The 8644-nt window shown below is 52.7% G+C and overlaps 1 protein-coding gene across 1 annotated transcript in view; it reads left to right on the top strand.

Moving 5' to 3' along the window:
* Positions 1 to 8644, top strand: part of LOC113207674 (allatostatin-A receptor-like) — a gene marked incomplete in the record, with an annotated part of 197214 nt that overhangs the window by 85162 nt on the left and 103408 nt on the right. The window contains 1 exon segment of the mRNA XM_052264052.1: positions 7896 to 7961.

Raw genomic sequence — 8644 nt, forward strand, 5'->3', positions numbered from 1 at the left:
CTCCTCCTCCTCCTCCTCCCCCTCTTTCCTCCCCCTCTTTCCTCCCTCTCTTTCCTCCCCCTCTTTCCTTCCCCTTGGCCTCCGTCTCTTCCCACTCTTCTTTGTCGGCCTCCCGTATCCCCACTCCTCTCCTGCCCTCTCCCCCCTTTCTTCTCCACCACCTCACGAAATCAATTTGGTGTCGGCGCGTGCGTGTGTATTAGGACGGGTGGGCGCCTTCACGCCGTGCCACGCTCTGCCCCGCCAGGCCCCGCCACGCCCAGCCACACCCAGCCACACCCAGCACGCCCCGCCGACCCTCATGTCCGAGGGTGCCACACGAGCGGAATGTTGGTTGGGGTGGCGCCAGGGCGTGCCGGCGAGGCGCACCCCTGTCAGTCGGGGGGTTGCACCGCTTCTGCTCAGCCCTCCAAGCAATAATAATGAACCCTTGGTAACAACCCGGTTTAAGGAATGTTTAAAAATGTGCTATGCTATAAAAACATGACTATTTAGAACAGAGGTATTCGGCTTCGAGACCCTATAGCGTAACACTAAAATAGGACGGCATGCTATCTCACCTTATTGTGTTAGATGTCGGTGCGTGGTGTCGTGTTGGTGTGTCACCCTCTGTGGTGCAGTAGGGAAGAGTCGCGCCAATAATCTGGCTGCGGCTTTGTTTTGTTTTGCCTTTTTATTACTTTGTCATATTTGCTGCCTATGTTATCGGCAGTACAAAAACGGGGGGGGGGGGCGACAGGCGACACCTGCGTCGCTTTTGTGAAACCAACCGACGCACGTACAACTGCTGAACAGAACAGAGCCCCGACAGGCGGAGTCGTCCGAACGTGTGTCTGATTTGCATAAGGACGACAGGTGCGCCACCGAGGCCCCCTCCTCCTACCCCCACTTCCCTTCTCCGATATCAGACGCAACTTTCAGGATAGAGACATCCCGACCCCCAACCCAACCCTCTCCTGTCACGGTTGTTGCCCCTCGCGGTTGAAGCGTTTGACCCGAGGAGGATGGAGTCAAAGGCAACCATGCAATGCAGCGTAGAGAACTCTCCTCTCTCATAAAAAAGCTTTCCGACGAGTTTATTTTGTGCATTTTCACCATTGTAATTCAGTGCAAGCAGACTGATAGACTCTGCCTCTCCATGCCATCGAACAGGTAGACTGGAGCTGTAGCCCGCTGTAGCCCGAGCTAGACCATGGACGGGGCCGCGCCGGCTGAGGTGAGCGAGGAGGGGGCCTGAGGCTTACAAGTTGGTGGCAACGTGAGAGCCTTTGGACTTACAGGTGGGGCGGCAATGTCGAGTCGGGAAGGTTCCTTATCGGAAGGGGTAGGCACCGAGTACCTTCATAACCGACGGCTGACGGTTTTATCCTCATTATAAGAGGGGAGTAGCAACTGCCCAATTTTATTCCCGCCTTTTCTTCCTTTTAGGGAAAGGTGTATATTCTAAACTACTTCTTCTACACTGCGTTGGCCATAATGGCACCATTTAATGTGTCGAGGGTTGCACAAGGTCCACACCTGCAGCCTCGCGCCATGCCCCCCCCCTTTCCCTCCACTTGCTCTCTTGTGCCAAACTTGCCCACACCCCATTCCCTTCCCTGTCTCCTTCAAGTAGTTGGTCCGCCCAGCAGCTGGGGTTTTCTGAAAGCAGGGAGGGGGTAGATTACACACAGTGTGGCCAGCTGCACTGCCAGCGGCAGCAGCCACATCCCTTTTTTTCACCATGACCCGCACCGCGCCGTCGGACGACGTCGGCTCGGGGGTCGGGTCACATCGTCCGCGCCCTGCCCGCGCCTCGCTTCGCCACTTACAACGAGCAGAGTTTGTTTTAAGTTAAACGGGAGACGAACCCGACGGGCGCAGCGAAAAGAGAGGAGCAAGCTTCATAGGCCCCTGGCCGCAGCAACGGCGCAGCGCAGACTGCAGTGGTTCAACGACAGTACGAAGTTTTCAAATGATTTGAATAATTTAGTTTGCTTTGCCTCGTTGTCTTGTCCGCTGTGCGGTCATTCCCTATAAGCTGAGCAGCGGCCCTTCTTGCAAACGAGGGTGCGGAGCGGGTCCGCAAAATAAATTTGTAAATCAATTTTGATGACAAGTTTGGAGTAGACTATTTTCGTTCTACCTTAACTATAAAAACTGTTGTCCTTGTTGTTGCTCTACGAAAGCAATACTTAAATTGGCTCTGTAAATTTCATTCCTGCGTTGTTTCTAGCATAATGTTTTAAAATATTACTGAAAAACTACAAAAAACACATTTGGAAAACTTCACAAAAAGTTTAGACAGTGCATCAAATAAATTGAAAATTTCAAAGCATATATAATTTTTTCGACAACACTCCAGGACCTTTAAGTGGAGAAATGTTTTTCAGCTGAATACGATTACAGGCGAGTGACCTCCCGTTAGGTCACACTAGGGGGCAACGTGTTAAAAGGGGAGTAGATCATCGTCCCTGCCCCCTTTGTTGTGCCATACTGGTAATTGCGTCATCAAATATATTTTATACTCTCGACGAGGTTTGCGATCGAGCCGGGTCAGCGGGAGAGTTACGGAGCGCAAGGATGAAGTATTAGTATGGGCGCGATGAATCTTCGTTTCGTTTACTGCGCCAGCAGGATCTACAGACTCAACACAATTTGCAATTTAACGGTTTAAATCACAATACTGCCTTTGCTTTCAACGTCATTTGAGGTTATTATTGCAAATTGCTATTGCTCTGCATCTCATGCCGACCCGTTCCGTTTTAAAGTAAGTAGACGTGCGACTGCGGAATCTTTTGTCCATCGCCAAAAGATGTGCGGTCGCTGGATGTAGATCTCAACTATGCAGATTCCCCAAACAATCTTATCGAGATGTTGTCCTTGATCGTGATGGCTGCGTTTTGGCGGCGAGTTGGTCCCGGAGTGGGGGCTCGTTGCCGCAGTGGCGGAGGGGAAGCTGAAGCTGAACTGGAGTGTGTGTGAGTGTGTGTGAGAGAGAAGTCAGTTGGAGCCAACCTCTCTCTCTTTCTCCTCGATACGAGCCACCTACGCCACTAGTTTGCGACCGATCTTGTCTGCTCGGTTTGATGGATGTCTCGCCCCCTCGAAACTCGATCGGGCTGCTGGCGGCGGGCTCAGCCAGAGGGACAGGGAGTGGACAGGGGCGAGCCAAGTGGCGGACATCTCGAGGACTCTGCCCGTCTAGGAGGCCCAAAACGGTTATTATACACGCCTATGCCACGTCGAAAAGAGTGTTGGATAAAAAAAGTCTCCTGTTCCAGAAAAGGAACTTTGCTACATTAGCAAAATATTTGCTTCAGCAGACTGGCTCCAGCCAGATAAAAAAATTTTTGTTGTGTCACCCAAGCAGCAAACTGTGTTTAGCAGCAAACATTTGGAGGGCCTTGAAACAAAAACTTTGTAGCATTTTGTCAAAACAGCGACCAGAAAGAAAAACCACACATTTTTTTTCTATGTCTTAGCAAACGTTGTTTTGTGCTTGCTCGGCCATAAAGGACGCCAACACTACGATGTGTGCGTACACCCTGTTCTCTAGATGCCTCATCGTACGTGCGGCTCGTTGTGTTGTCGAAGCGATTGAAATGTATGCCCGCTGGCGGTGGTTTGGGGGTCGGGCACACACTGCCGTGATGTATTCGCCAGAGCAAACAATTCGTTACCCGGGCTGAGTGGAGCACGGCGGGTGTGTTGGTCATGTCAGAACAAGATACGTCCTCAGGTCACTCCCCTCCAGTGCGGGGCCTCCCGGGCTCCGCAACGGGTAAACGCGACGGGAGGCGGCCGCCCGCGCGTTTCTCTTCTCTATCTACCCTCGTTCTACACTGTCAGAAAAGCCCCTCGCGTCAGCATCAAATAAATTCAACTCTCGCCTACAGCTCCCCCACTCTGTCGGACGCCGCGCCGAAACAGACGGGGCCTTCCCCCGCCGCCGCCGACGCCGCGCCGCTGGTCCATGTCGTCTGTCACCCAAGTTCACGGCCGCAGCTGCCAGACGCACAGTGCCCGGGCCTCATGGCCGGGCCCATGGCGGGCCCATGGCACTGTACAACAAGAGGTCATTAAGATTTGGCGGGGTGTGAGTGAAAGGAGGAGGGGGAGCCCTACTCCTCGGCAGGCTCGTTATAGCGATACGTCTCTGGAAATGTTCTCAACTCGACACAAAGTTGTTTACTTTGAAGCCCGCGCCGGGCGGCCCCGCCCGCGCCCACGCGCACGCGAACGGGTTATTAACGAGGATATCCGCGCCCCCGGGTGGGATAAGACCGAGCGGAAGACAAGACAAGTTTCGCCTGTCTTCAGTCGACGCTGTTGTGCCGAACACACTGGTTGAAGCAGTGCAACGTTGCTTCGTCTATACGCCACACCACTGTGTTCACTACTTTCTCTAATGTGTTCATACACGCTGAACACCGTAGTCGCACTGCTTGCCAGTGTTTTGCTATCCCCGTTTGAGTGCAAACAATTTATTCGTTTTGGACAGACAATTTTTTTGGCCTAATTTCTTGCTAACATTCCGTCTTCTGTCAAACAATGTCATAATTTAGCCTTGTCGTCTTGTCGTGCTGCGAAAAGATTGTCCTATTTTAAATGATCTAATTTTGGCAAGGAAAGACATTGAACATTGCCGCCCCCCCCCCTCCTCGCGAAACCCGAAAAATAAATAAAAATAAATAAACAACCTGCGTGGCAAGCAAGGCAATCCCGACGTTAAGTGTGTACCAACGTCTTTTCTCTTCGCTACTCTCTTCTGCTGACTACTTTCTCGGCTGTGTTCACTACTTTGTGGTTGCTGCCGGCAGCGCGAAACAAGCAGCGGGGCTGCAATTAAAAGGTGAACGAGTGGAGTGGGGGCGCCACCAGGCCCCCGCCGCCAGGCCCCCGCCGCCAGGCCCCCGCCACCACGGGGGTGGAAGTGACCCAAAGTGGGGCCCCTCACGCGATCCGCGCCGTTGTCCGGGGGGCTCCGACCGCGGCGCGGCGGAGCGCACTGTGTGGTGCAGGGGTAGGGGGAGGGGGGTGGGGGAGCTCACCCCACGCAGTAAAGTTTTGAAATTAAAGGGGCGGCCGAAGCTGGGGCCATAATATCGCAAAAGCAGTGTGTTTTGGGTCCCCGTGGGCCGCGCCGTGGGCCGGGATGAGGGCGCGCAGAGCGAAAGGGCAGTGCCCCTGTGTCGCGGCCCCGCCTCGCCCCGCCCCGCCCAGGCAGACCAGCCGGCTGCCTCGCCGCGGGGCGCAGCTCACGGGCCGACCCGGCTGCCGCAATAAGTGAGGTTAGGGTCGGCTGAAAACTTTCTGCGTATTGTGTGTGTCCGAGGCAGAGGAGAATGAACTATGACCGTGCGGTGATGGAGTTTTGCAGGGCACAGACGGTATAATCAGGACTGGTAGTAGAAGTACGTTTATTATTTAGTCCCCTAGACTGTCTCTTCGAGAAGGAAAAGACGTGCCCGTCCCGCATCTCCTCCCATCTTGATCGGCCGGCGAGGAGGACGAGGTGTGCCTTTTTTAGCAGATGATACCTTAAAAACATTTTGACTGAGCATAAAGAATAGATAAGTAACTTTAAGGAGTCAGCTTGCTTTTACTCTCGATAAGGACAGAGAACCAAGCGGAGACCAGAAAACAATTTCTGTGGCGCTGGGGGAATGGTGTCCGAGCGAATAGCTGGCTGTTGTTCACGTCATGCCCATTCCCTTATCCTATCTTACACTAACAATACTGCGCCAGGCCGCCAGGCAGGGCAGGGCAGGCCCGTGCATACCAATACTAGGCCACTGACGCCAGCCGCTCTGCCCGCGCCGTATATCCTCCTCAACACCGCCAGTACGCCGAATCACAAAATTGCAAGTAGCAAGCAGCCACAAACAGATGACAGCTAGAGGAGAAAATTAGAAAACAGGCTCTTCTTAAAATTGTTATCATCTGCTTAAAGTTTGATTCTGGATTGAGATTTTTCTCAAATTTTTCTCGGCTGTCTGCCTGGTTGTTGCACTAGAATGAGTTTCAGCAATTTTACCAATATCAGGACCCGCAACAGGGTTGAAAAGTGGTGAAAAATGTGAAAGGAAAGGTCAGAATTATAGCTTTTGCCATTATACATTTTAAGAGGTCACTTACTTAGTGTCCCATCTGGTCCGTTGCAAGCGCAGCGTGGAACGTACTTTTGCTTCGAAAACGTACCCAATAATTCAAGGGGTCGACCGGGAAATCCGACCACCAGCAGAGATAAGCAGTGAGTGAGTCCCCGACTGAGCTATGCAGCAAGCTTCCCTCATAAGTCCTTCCCGGAAATACGACCTTCCAGATGGAGATGATGACGTCCCCGTTGTGCTGGTCTCGGCACGGTATGGCACGCTCGTCCAAGTCCTCTGCCGAGCCAGGAGCGAGTGTGGTGCATACAGGACGGGACGCAGAGGGGGTGGCTGGGCTGCGTTAGGGGAGAAAGTTTGTGAAGCATTGCGGCACAAGGCCCCAGCAAAGCACCCTGTTGTGGCGCACGGTGCCGCACAGAGTGGCCTCACCGACGAGCCACTCCGCTAGCTATGCTCTCCCCGCCCCCCTCCAAGCTCTCACGCCGGAGGTGTAAGGTGGTGCGGAGTCAGCGCGTGCAGCCGCGACCCTCCACCGACCTGGACCCTCCTTCTTGGAAGCAGGCCGGTAAGGTAATGGAGGCACGCAGGCGTGAAGTGAATCCACGGGACTCCCCCGCGCTTATAAATTATTATTGCAGCGCTGGCGACGCGGAAAAGCTTGGGGGAACATTTTACCTCCTGTTTTGTTTTTTATTAAAAAAAAAAAAACAAAAATAAAAAATGGCTGGTGCGCGGGTACGACAGTGTTGGTGCTCTCGCGAGCTTTATAGGGGGCCCTTATTTCCTTGCGGTGGAGATACGTATGGTAATGTCGCTAGCGGTCGCAGGGAGCAGTTTGTGTTTGCCTCGCGCTGCTCGACTAGGCCAAGGTGAATCCTGCGTCCTTTAGGAGAAGTTGTTGTTCTTAAACATCGGTTTGTTTCACATTATACAAAAGTAAAATTGACTTTGGTGGACCTTTTTTGTGACGGGAAGCGCGCAATTTCCTACCAGGTTTCGAACGGGGCGGACCAGTGTCGTAAGCAAGCTGTCCGAGCCAAAGCGATCGCTGTCGCCACCCATGCACGGCTAATGGCGTCTGCTTGTCCTCTCGCACTCGTCGCGTTTATCTCTTTTTTCCCCTCATCCGGGGAACAAAAGTTGGTTCCCCAACAACAGCTCCTCGCGCTCCAGAGACAGACAAATAAATGGAGGGAAAGCGGGAGGGAGCTTCTTAGAAACGTAATTATTGTCGCGCTACGTTCTGATTCTGGACACGGCTATATCGTGTTTTATTTGTCTGTTATCTGCATATTTTATCAGAGGATTCGCAAGTCGAACACTTCGCTTTGTATACAAACGTTGGCCGTATGGGGTAAAATATGGGATGATACGGTTGTCTTTTCTTTCTTTTGGGCTAGTCTGATTTTAAAGGACCAGTTTTGTTTTGTTCACAGTTTGGTTTCATGACGTTCACTGACTGAGTACGAAGTACGCCCGCGCGGGTGAAGCCGCTGCTGTCGTTAATATCGGATGTTTCTAAAAATGTGGTGGCCGCGCAACGCTCTCTCGGTCTGATATTATGCCCCCCGGGAGTCTATCCATCAATCCGCAGCGCACGCCACGCAGACCAGAAACACCTCACAGTCCTCATCTGCTTATCCATCAGACCAACAGTCCCGTCAAACGGCACCTTATCCTGCATTGTTTCCTTCTCTTATTTTTAAGTTTTGAAATTTAATCGGATGTTGTGATATTTCCGTTAATACATCGTACGTCTTCATTACCGGCTGCTTATCGTGTTTCTTTCCTTGTTCACAGGGAGCCTCTCGTGACCCTGAGCGCGTGCGCGGGTGCTGCCGCTGCCGCTGCTGCTGGAGATGAGAGGTAGGTGGAGTGCGAGAAACCATACCTACGCTGCACGCTCGTATCCAGAGAGAGCACTTAATTTAAACAGAAGAAAAAAGATCGGAATTATCAAAATTGACTATTTTTCTCTGAAATAATATCTTCTCGTTATAGTCACAACTCACATGAACCTGGAAAAAAAAAAATCGGTACCTGAAGTCAGGTATAAGCGGTTTGAGCCTTGGTGGACCCTACCTTTTGAATAGTGAGGTACGGTATAATTTTTTTTAAAGTAGTTAGACCCCAAGAAGATGACGAGGGTTTACATTTGTTCCAATTAGTCGGGGTGGCGTGACCTTTCCGTCTGCTTGCTGCGTCACCTCCCGGCGTCACCTCCGCGCCCTGCTGCTCCTCGCGGCCGGCCCCCCGCGGCTGCCCGCTGATTATGTAAGGGCGCGGAAAGGTGGTGCGCTATTCTCTACGCAATCCGCTTTGGGCGCCGCGCGCGCGGCCCTTTCCGCCCATTTCGACCGTCACTCTGTTTGGCCCCGGGTATAATCCCCGCGCGCGCGAGTATGTTTGAGCAGAGCAAACACGCATTTCAAGGGAGTGGGGCGGCGGAGGCGCGTGCGAGAGAGAGACAAAAGGAAGAGAGATAGGGGAAGAAGTGGGGAGCAGTGTGGTGGTGGTGTTTAAGGGAGTGAAGAGGGTGGGGCTTGGGG

Source organism: Frankliniella occidentalis, unplaced genomic scaffold, assembly GCF_000697945.3.
Source record: "Frankliniella occidentalis isolate FOCC.00 unplaced genomic scaffold, Focc_3.1 Scaffold16, whole genome shotgun sequence".
NCBI classification, from domain to species: domain Eukaryota; kingdom Metazoa; phylum Arthropoda; class Insecta; order Thysanoptera; family Thripidae; genus Frankliniella; species Frankliniella occidentalis.